General features: G+C 44.8%; 1 non-coding gene across 1 annotated transcript; it reads left to right on the top strand.

The window, feature by feature from the left end:
* Positions 1-5737: 5737 nt before the first annotated feature.
* LOC116274346 lies at positions 5738-5859 on the top strand. Its single transcript, XR_004182972.1, has one exon. It is a non-coding gene; the product is annotated as a small nucleolar RNA SNORA26 (small nucleolar RNA).
* Positions 5860-9961: the final 4102 nt, after the last annotated feature.

A 9961-nucleotide genomic window follows, 5' to 3' on the forward strand; every position in this document is an offset into this window, starting at 1 on the left:
CATATACTTCTGCAGATGCTTCTAGTGATTCCAGGTGACCCTCTCTGTGCACCTAAGGCCCCTTTTCAGGCTCCAGCCCCAGCTAGGAGTCAGGCAAGGGACAGAGAAGAGGTGATTGTCGTGGTGCTAGGACCATGTCTGCTGTGGGGGTGGGAGGGTAGACACAGGAGACAGCAGTGGAGGCACCACAAGAGATCATTCTTTTGCTTTCAGGTCAGTTGTTGCTTATGCCATGGCTACTGCCCGCTCTTGTGTTGTAGACAAGGGAGTATCTCTAATTGTGGAAGGCGGGGGCTCTCCTTTTTTGTAAAACACTATACTTTATTCTGATATCATGTTCTTGCAGTTTCTGACAAAAGGCTAATATAGTCTTTATTTTGTTTTCTGTAATTAAAATTATATATCAGTAATACATGCTCATTGTAAAGAATTTGAATGATACCTCAAAAATATTTTTAGAAAGTAAGACACATGAAATCCCATCACCTTGAGAGAACTACCACTGACATTGTAGTAACCATATTTTTACACACAAACACACACACACAGACAAACTATACTTACACATGTATATACATAGAATACTATACATATATACATACTATACCATAAATATATACATAGTATATATGTGTATGTGTGTATTTATAACTACATACATATAGTTATTTAAGATTACAAGATACAAGCGGTTTTATCATAGATATTTTCTCTTTCCCTCTCACTCCTTTCCCCATATCCTTCATCCCCTACCCTCTAGATTACCATATTAACAGCAGGCTGTGAGTGTAGATGGGTCTCAAGGGACATGTAGGAGTTAAGGAAAAAAGAACAGGTGACAGACAGCCCAGACCAAGAGAACAGTACATGTAAAAGCCAAGGAAGCAAGAGCTTATTAGAGCTGTGGCTCTTGAAACTTTAATGTGCATACCGATCACCTGGGGATCTTGTGGAATGCAGATTCTGAATCAGCAGATCTGGGATGAGGCCTGAGATACATTCCTACAAGTTTCCAGGGAATACCCGTGCTGATGGATCACACTTTGAGAAGCAAGGATGTAAACTGTTGTGCAGTTCAATGTAGTATCTACCAGCCACATGTGACTTCTATTTTTATATATTTATCTATCTTAGATGTCTTGCTCTGTCACTCAGGCTTTAGTGCAGTGGTGCCATCATAGGTCACTGCAGCCTTGAATCCTGAGCTCAAGTGATCCTCTTGCCTCAGCTGCCTGAGTAGCTGGGACTACAGGCCTATTCTGCCATGCTTAGCTAATTTTTTTTTTCTTTAGAGATGGGGTCTTGCTATATTGTGGCAGCTGGAGTGCAGTGGACAGGCACTGTCAGAGCACACTGCAGCCTCAAACTTCTGGCCTCAAGGGATCCTCCCACCTCAGACTTCTGCCCACATAGCTGGGATTATAGGCATACCACCACCAGGCCCAGCATGATTATTTAAATTTAAATTAGTTAAAAGTAAATAAAGTTTAAGATCCAGGTCTTGTGTTGTGCTATTCACATTTCAAGTACTCAATAGCCACATATGGCTCCCATACTGGACAGCAGAGATACAGAATATTTCCATCACTGCAGAAAGTTGTATGGGACAGTGCTGGACAGCATTTAGGGCTCTGCAGTTATTTCAGCATGGTTGGATCATAATAGGTATGTGGGAAGTGGGAGGAGGAGGTAGATAGGTGGGGGTCGGTTTTTTTCCTGGTGGCAGCAAAGAACCATTTAACAATTTCCAATGGAGATAACAGCAGTGTGGAAGAATTCATAGGGAAGGAAACACTGGAGACAGGGAAGCTGAATGAAGGTGGAGGCTACTGCAGTGGATGATGCTGAAAGTAAATGATGGAGCTAGAACTAAAGTACAAGCAAGGACTGGAAAGAAGAGGCAGATTCGTGGATGGTCAATAGGAAGAACTGCCTGCATGGAAGAAGACGAGGAAGTAGGAGGCTGAGAAATGGAGGAGGAGGCTGAGAAAGGAAAGCATTTGCTCTAAGTCCTGGACAGCTGGGATAAGGAATTGTTATTCTTCAAGACAGAAGACACAAAAAGGAAGTGGACAGGTGGAAGAAGAGAATAAACTCTGGGCCAAAAGAGTGATTTTGTGGTGTCTCTGGGAAATCCAACTGAGAATATCTGGAGGGCTGGTGAGTATTCTTTATTCAACTTCAGACAGATTAAAGTTGGACAGACTGAACTCCCTCAAATTGGACAGACTGGCCAGGCGTGGTGGCTCACACCTGTAATGCCAATGCTTTGGGAGGCTGAGGCGGGAGGATCACTTAAGCCTAGGAGTTGGAGCTAGACCCATGAGCTATGATCGTGCCACTGCACTCTAGCCGAAGTGATAAAGACCCTGTCAAAAGGAAAAGAAAGGGAGAGGGAGAGAGATATGAGAGAGAGAGAGAGAGCAAGAAAGAGAGAGAGAGCAAGAGAGAAAAGAAAACGAAGGAAGGAAGGAAGGGAGCGAGGGAGGCAGGGAGGGAGGGAGAGAGATACAGAGAAAGAGAGAAGGAAGGAAGGAAGGAAGGAAGGAAGGAAGGAAGGAAGGAAGGAAGGAAGGAAGGAAGGAAGGAAGGAAGGAAGAAGGAAGGAAGGAAAGAAAGAAAGAAAGAAAGAAAGAAAGAAAGAAAGAAAGAAAGAAAGAAAGAAAGAAAGAAAGAAAGAAAGAAAGAAAAGAGAGAGAGAGAGAAAGAAAGAAGGAAGGAAGGAAGGATTGGACATATTAATTTCTCTCAAAAAATTAGGCCTAATAATGAACCCAATTGAAACAATTCTCTTTAAACTGTATTGTAAGCATTTTTAGTACCAAATACATATTATCTTGAACCTAACTTAAAAGCAATTATAAATCAGTTTCTTTTGTTCTATCATCTCTGTATTTAATAGACATTTCTCCTCTAAGCCCAGTGAAGTTTTACTATTTCAAATGAACTGAGTTTTTCATGTTCATTGAATTGAGGTATTTGGTCAGAAATGTGAAGCCTTCAGATTAAGGTGAATTTCTCTTGAATCAAACACAAATGTAATTCTTTCATAATTCCTTCCCATTTTTATCTCCTGGTTGGGGGAGGGGAGAAGACATTCTACACAACTACCCCCAGCCCCTGCTAGGTTGCTGCTGAATTCCTGCATTAGTCTCTTTACTAAGGAGATTTACTTCTCTTTTCCTATATTTTCCCATGTAGCCTGACCAAATTCATTGCCATAGTTAAAGGAAAGGTAATATCTCTCAGCTATCAAAAGGGACTATAAAAAGGACAGATTCCAACTAGAGATATGTTTGGAAGATTCTTGAGAAAGGTGAGGGGACAATAAACTGATACTCATTCTCCGGTTTCAACAAAATCCTCTGAATATCTGCAAGATGATGACTAGCTGCTAGGGTTTACTGGTAAATTTTATTCAACTTCGTCTTCCCACCAAAATCACCTTAATCACACCCGAAACCACACCCTACATCAGATCCTATCATTCCACTGTTTAAAAAAACACACACGAAAACAAACAAAAAAAGCACTTGAACAGCTTTCCATCATCATTAGCACAAAATATAAACTCTTCCATAAATACAAAAATTAGCCAGGCATGGTGGTGTGTGCCTGTAATCCCAGCTACCCGGGAGGCCGAGGCAGGAGAATCGTTTGAACTTGGGAAGTGGAGGCTGCAGTGAGCCAAGATCGCGCCACCACACTCCAGTCTGGGTAACAAAGCAAGACTTCATCTCAAAAACAAAACAAAGCAAAACAAAACAACTCTTCCAGGGTTTCTGGCATGGTCTGGCCCCAAGCCATTCTCATCTCAGGCCATTCTGCTCCTTATGTTCCATTTCTGGGCGTCCTTAAACAGGTAAATCCCTTTCCTGTTTACCTTGGGGCTCTGGACGAGCTGTTCTTTCTGCTTGCAAAGCTACAACCCCACCAGAGCTGCCTGTCTTGATCAGTTAACCAAATGTAGGCTATTTTTTGGTTTCCCTTCCTGCTCCATCCTCAATACCTGGGGAAAGGTTAGGTAGCATGGTGTTTGAGGAGCTCTGCCTTCAGGCTGCTTGAGTTCAAATCCTGGATCTACCACTGGCTAGCTGCTCTGTGACTTTGGGCAAGTCACATAACATAATTATTTCCCCATCTATAATTTGGAGATGACAAAATATATTTTGAGGATTAGATTTGTTAGCAGATGGTAAGTATGTGAAACAGTAATAGAAGTTCTCCTTTTGGCATATACTCCAATTTTATTCTACTTGTTTGCCACGTTTGAGCCTGTTACCTTGAGACTGCTATGGCTGCCTTCTCAACCTCCCCAACTCCCACCCTCCAACTGATTATGGTTTACTTATTGGACTCTGCAAATGAATACAGAGGGAGCATGAGGAAAGGAGGCAGTCCTAGCTTTAGGAGAGGCCATGGGAGTGAGCTTGTCGAACAAGACATGGTCGTGGCTTCTCTTTAAGCTTACGGTTTAGGCGGACACAGATTATGAACACACATCGGATTAGTGTGGCTTTAGGAAACGGAATCTCAAGGCCTTAGGCCAGCCGTAGAGTAACCTTGATGGCCTCCCCACAAGAGAACCCGAGGAAGGGTCTAGGGCCTAAGAGCACCAGAATCACCAACGCCGGGGATTGGTGGGGAGCCTGAAGAATCTAATTCCGAGAATGCTCTGCGCGCAGACACGGCTTATCTCCGCGCCACTGCAAGAGCCAGACCTAGGTCGGCCCCGGACACCGAGAGCCAATGGCCAGGCCCGTCCTGCCCCGTCCGGGATTGGCTGTGCGTGCCGCGGCCCTCCACCCCGCCCCGCTCAGGGTCTTCCCGGGATTGGCTGAGCTCCCCGACTTCTCCAGGGATCCGCTGCGAGCCCCGCCCTCGCCCAGAGTCTTCCCGGGATTGGCTGCGGGCCCCGCGACCCTCCTCCTCCCCTCCCCCGCCCCGCCCCGCCCCGCGCCGCCTCTCTGGTTTGTTCGCCTGGCGCAGGTTGCCTGCCTCTTTGTCAGCTGGAATCGCGCGGTGAGTGCGTCTTCAGCCTTCGGCTTTCGGTCTCTGGAGGGGAGGGCGCCCGGCCGGCCCGCGAGCCGGATCAGGGCTGGGCTCGCCCCGTGTCCCCACGAGCTTTGCCCGCCCGGAGCTTCTCTGCTCCCGGCGGCCAGAACGGAGGGGTAGAGCAGCCCTCGGCTGCCCGGGGGGCGGGCGGCAGTGCTCGTCCCGGGGCCGCGCGAGGCACAGGCGCCGCGCCCAGAGGAACAGCCAGAGGTTCCCGGGGCAGGTCCCGGGCACCGTAACAATTTTGCCCTTTGCTTCGCCAGGGCGGACGCGCCACTACTTTGTAGCGGGTTTCGGGCGGGCCACGCGTGCGGCGACAGGAACCCAACCCCAGCCGACCTTGAGCTCAGGAGTTCGTCTCTTACGTCTGCGGAAGTGCAGCTGCCTCAGTTCTTAGCACAGGTATGTTCGTAGCCTTGAGCAGGGGGAAATGACTCAACCCGGAGCACGTGGCCAGTGATACCGGAGGGTTCCCCGGCGTCTGTTTGTCGCCAAGGTCCGAATCCGCCTCCCCTTAACTGGAAGAAAACATCCATGTAGATGCTCACCAAACAAAACAGCTGTTTCTAGTGGTGGTTTCAGACTTAGAGAAGCAGAGATCCACGAGGTATGGAGAGCAACGCAGGAAATAATAGTGATCCCTGTAAAATCAAAGAAAAAAAATCCCAAAGCACCCTTTCCTGTGCCCTTTTAAGGTTGACCCAGTGCTTTAAGAGGCTAACACAGAAGGGTAAAGTAAGTCTCCATAAAACCCAGAGAAGAGACTGGAAATCTCCCCTTTGGATCCTGTCTGGAGTCACACCTGAACCAGAAAACATTTCGTTACAACTTGAGCGCCTTTGTGATTTTCTTTACACAGTTTGTAGAACAAGCGATACATTTCCGTTTTCTTTGTTTAAAACGTCATTTTAAAACTTTTCTTTCTATAGGTTGACAACTACAGGTACAAGCCATTGAAGCTGGAATGTCCTGTTGCTGGTATTTCAGTTGACTTAAGCCAACTATCCCTTCAGTTACAATAGGAAAGTGCCTCTAATAAGGCTAAATATGCGTACTAACTTGTAGCAACCACGTGTCCGTGCAGTGCCACAGGAGCTAGAGCAGTGGGACAACGCTGGTGGCAACAGGGCAATGTAGCAGGTGCTTCATGTTCACCTTTTCAGCCTTTTTCATTTAATTGTCACAACTCAGAGGTGGATTCTGTTAGGGACAAGCTGCCCCAGGACCACCCCGCCCCCGCCAACTCAATGCAGCTGACCCTTAACCTGAATACTCTGCAGCTGCATTCCTGAACCCTTATCTAGGTGCCACAGCAAGGTCCCCAGACTTGCTACACCGAAGCCCTCCGGGTGGCACGGGGGAGGTCATGAGAAACATGGATAAACCTAAGTTACACCCCCTTGTAAATTCCTGTTTTCACAAGATAATATATTGTAAGCCGGCCACGAGATGAAATGTGGTAGTTAATCAACTAACAACCCCCCGGGTCTCTCTCCCCCATAAAAAACCCCTCATTTTGTAAGCTCAGGGCTGCCACCTCTGACTGGTGGAGAAGCCCGGCAGGTTAATAAACTTACTTGCCTGACCTTGGGTCTCTTGTCTTTTCTCTCTGCTAACCTTACAGATTCTATTCTCCCATTTCATAGGTAAAGAAATGGATTAGGGGTAACTCAAGTTTCATCACATGTGAGTATCTCTGAGAGGCTTCACGTGTATAACTTTTCAGCAGTGTGACTTCTGGAAAGTCACCTGTCTCTTGAGATTTGGTGTCCTGCTGTAACAGTTAAGAATTAAACTAGGAAAGGACCACAGTAGAGCTGTTAGGAATATGAACTCTTTGTATTATTTCATTGCATTGAGCCGAAGAAGTTTCACAAAATTTGGCACAAAATGAGTATCTGTCAGCGCATTCTGGTTTTTTTGTGTGTCTATGTAGCAAGTATTTAATATTTATCTTGGAGTCATTCTTAATTCATAGCACTGTTCTTACCTTTTTATCTAAACTTTTATGTTCCATATTGTAAAGTCTAGCCTCATAAGTTTAGGTAATTGCTCATAAGTTCAGATAATGTTGAATTGTAATCCCAATGTTGGAGGAGGGGCCTGGTGGGAGGTGATTGGATCAAAAGGGTGGATTTCCCTCTTACTGTTCCTTATGATAGTGAGTTCTCATGAGATCTGGTTGTTTAGATGTGTAGTGTGGCTGGGGCAGTGGCTGGTGCCTGTAATCCCAGCACTTGGGAAGGCCAAGGCAGGGGGATCGCTTGAGGTCAGGAGTTAAGACTATCTTGGGCAACATAGTAACACCTCATCTCTACAAAAAATGAGGCAGAAGGATTGCTTGAGCCCAAGAGGTTGAGACTGCAGTGACCCATGATCTTGTCACTGTGCTCCAGCCTGAAGAAAAATTAAAAATAAAGGTTATGCAATTGTGCACGTTTTCTCAAGTCAGAGGCAGAAGAATGGCAGAGTTTAGATTAAAAGTGTGGCACCTCCCCTTCCTCCTACTTTGGCCATGTGCTTCCTTTTAGACATACCCCATGATTGTGAGTTTCCTGAAGCCTCAACAGCCAAGCTCCCTGTGCAGCCTGCTGAGATGAGACAAATCTTTTCTTTATAAATTACCCAGTCTCAGTTCCTTATAGCAATGTGAGAATGGACTAGTACAAAAAATATTCAACTAATGCATTAGCTGGCTATAATTGCTAAGGAGGGAAGGAAAGGGAGATGACTTAACATGCCCGGCAAGCGAGGCCTCACTCAACATGAAAGAGCTGAGGGAGATGTCATGGCCTTATATATAGTTGAGGGGAGAGCATTCTAGGCAGAGGGAAAACTAGTGCAAAGGCCCTGAGGATAGTTGTGTTTAAAGGTTTGGAGAAGCAGTGAAGCTATAGAGAAGTGCCCTTGGAGGGGAGGACTTAATGTCTGTATACAGTAGTGGAGAGTTGGTTATTTTCAAACTCTTGTAAAATGGCAATGTGCTGTGGCATTCCGGGCTCTGAATGTTTTAATTTAACTGGAATGCTCCCTATTGCCTTATACCTTACTGCTCTTAACCTAACTTTTCTCTGACCACCACCAGCCCTTCTATGTAATGGCCCTGTAGCTTCAGAACTACATTGCACATTGTGTGTGAACTTGCCTAACTGCCTGTGCTTCTCTCCATTCTGTAAAGTCCCCCTTGGTTCCCACCATATTACAGAGGGTCTAGTCAGGTGCTTGACATTTTGTAGGTAAGTGGCTTATAGTCCCCTTCTAAGGGCAGCATAATGTTGAGCCTAGGTTCAGATCTCTATGTGTGATCTTAAACCACTTAGTGTTAGGTTTTATTAACGAGTAATATGTGATACATCAGACTACTTGGTAAGTAGTAAGTACTCAGCAAATGATATATTAGTTGGTAGTACTATTTAATCATTTTTATAATACCATAGAGTCATAATGTTAGAACAAAATGACAATATTGATATTTAGTATTGTGCATGTTTCGGCCGCACATCTACTAAAACTGGAACTGATACTTAGTATTTACATAGTACTGGAATAGCTCTAATGTTCTTTTAATGGAGCATTTAACTATGGATCAAGTAGTATTCTAGGTATCGTAAGAACCAGTGAGCAAGTATACAAAAATCAGTGGATATGGTTGGTTGTGATAACTCATTGGCCACATTTCAAATATTCAATAGCTGCATGTGGCTAGGGGCAGCACAGATAAAAAGGCTCTAGCAAATAGTTGTCAAGAATAACCACTGGTTTCACAAAGCACTCCACGGAGTCCTGGTGGTGGTCTTCTCCCCCTTGAGTTACTTGGGCAGAGGCCCTGTAACACATCCACGGATCAACAGCCACATGTGGTTAGGGGCAGCATAGATAGAAAACATTTCCATTACTGCAGGGTTTTATTAGCAGTACTGTTGTAGCATTGCATGATGCAGCCAACTTTTCAGAAGAGACAACCTGTCAGAACCTGGAAAGACAGTGTAGTCTGAATGACTGCCTCCAGAGATAATCAGGCCTAATCTCTGGAACCTGTAATTGTTACCTTATTTGCAGATATTATAATTAGATTAAGGATCTCAGGATGGGGAGATTACCTTGGATAATCCTAGTGGGCCCTAAATGCGATCACAAGTTCCCTCATGAGAGAGAGCCCGAGGGAGATCCACACACAGCAGATTGGAAGATGCTGGCCTTGAAGATCGGAGTGAGGCAGCCCCCAGGAGCTGGGAGATGCCAAGGAACATATTCCCCATCAGAGCCTCTTGAGAAGCATCATTTGATTTGGCTCAGTGAAACTAATTTCTGACTTCTGGCCTTCAGAACTGAGAATAAATTGCTGTTTTAAGCCACCAACTTGTAATTTGTTACAGCAACCTCTAAGATCACAAATATAGCTGGGGCAAGAACCCCACCACCTCAGCCTGCCTCCACTGTTTTTATTAGTGCCGTGTGGGTGGTTGGGAGTAGATCCTATATATATTCATTGGTCATTTTTTAAAGGTATGACCATGAATTTAAAATGTATTTAGACTTTAATCTTGAGATACATGAGCATATGGCTAAAATATGTGGGGTCAGCAGATACCTCCTAATAAAGCATTGTGAAAAGTAAGGAATCAATTTATGGTTTATTGGAAAGTCATTTATGCACACTTGTATTTATACAGTACAAGACACCACATTTTATAAATTCAGTAACTGAAGCAAATTAAGACAATAGAAAAAGCATTCTAATTATAATTTTTGCCCTGTGGGCTGTACAGCTTCAGCCAGTAGTGTCCTGGAGGTAATACAAACTGCTAAAGTGAGATAATGTTTTCATAAACTTCAGTTTCAGTTTGTGTTTTAAGAAATGTAAACTTGAATCTCTGGGCAAGAGAAGGTTCTCAATATTTGGCAC

Source organism: Papio anubis, chromosome 3 (genome assembly GCF_008728515.1).
Source record: "Papio anubis isolate 15944 chromosome 3, Panubis1.0, whole genome shotgun sequence".
In the NCBI taxonomy this organism is placed as follows: domain Eukaryota; kingdom Metazoa; phylum Chordata; class Mammalia; order Primates; family Cercopithecidae; genus Papio; species Papio anubis.